We start from the raw sequence: 974 nt of genomic DNA, 5'->3' as shown, positions 1-974 counted from the left end.
ATGATGCTAGCACGCTGCTGATGATGCTAGCACGCTGCTAATGATGCTAGCACCGTTAGCAGAAGCCATCTTCCTTAGCAGGAATCGACACAGAATCAAAACTAAATGGAAGATAATAATGGCCGTTTAAAGTCACAATAATTCATCTCTATAACAAACCGTCACTAAATATTTGAGGAAATGTTTTCATCCTGATGCTAACCATAAACGGCCTCAGTTTGGAGGCAACATGGCGGCGATGTTGTTATTCTATTTGAGCTTATAAAACTGGCCAGTATTTCCTGCTTCCTGTCTGCAGTTCGGCGTGACGCTGCTGTTTCTGATCCTGAGTGAAGGCGAGCGCATGCAGAGCTCCGACCCAAACTGTCAGCTCATGGACGACAATCGATGGTGAGTCTGCGCCGACGGTTCGTCCTGCTTCCTGCCTCTTCATCGTCCTCATCATCCTCTGTGTCGGTCCAGGACCGAGTTGGTGTTCTCGGTGACCAGGGAGCTGCTCGGCGTCCCGTCTTCATCGCTGGCTCCGCCCCTCTTCACGCCTCCCAACCTGCTGTCTCTGTTCTCGCGCTACGTGGATCGACAGAGGCTGGAGCTGCTGCAGGACAAGCTACAGTGAGTCTTCCTCAGCGCTCTTCATCAGCGCTCAGACAAACATGGGGCTCAATGTAAATCTGTTTGTTTTCCAGGATCTCTGCTTCATCCAGGTAGAAGTTACTACATCATCATCATCGTCGTCAACATGGCCCCGCCCGTCAATGCAGAACTTCTGTGTGTGTGTGTCAGGGTGTGTGTGTAGAGTGTTAGGGTGTGTGTGTGTGTGTGTGTATAGAGTGTCAGGGTGTGTGTGTGTGTGTGTGTGTGTGTGTGTGTGTGTGTGTGTGTGTGTGTGTGTGTGTGTGTCTGAGGGCTTGTTTCTGCGTGTGCGCGTGCGTGTGTGTGTGTGTGAGTGTGTGTGTGCATGGTTGTGTGTCTCT

The 974-nt window shown here is 50.8% G+C and overlaps 1 long non-coding RNA gene across 1 annotated transcript; it reads left to right on the top strand.

Moving 5' to 3' along the window:
* The first annotated feature begins 6 nt into the window (after positions 1-6).
* LOC103461622 (uncharacterized) lies at positions 7-841 on the top strand. Its single transcript, XR_533160.2, has 3 exons — positions 7-390; positions 463-612; positions 687-841. It is a non-coding gene; the product is annotated as an uncharacterized LOC103461622 (long non-coding RNA).
* Positions 842-974: the final 133 nt, after the last annotated feature.

This window comes from Poecilia reticulata, unplaced genomic scaffold (assembly GCF_000633615.1).
Source record: "Poecilia reticulata strain Guanapo unplaced genomic scaffold, Guppy_female_1.0+MT scaffold_2982, whole genome shotgun sequence".
Classification (NCBI taxonomy): domain Eukaryota; kingdom Metazoa; phylum Chordata; class Actinopteri; order Cyprinodontiformes; family Poeciliidae; genus Poecilia; species Poecilia reticulata.
Note: the sequence above shows the minus strand (reverse complement) of the source record. Positions and strands in the feature narration are given on the sequence as shown.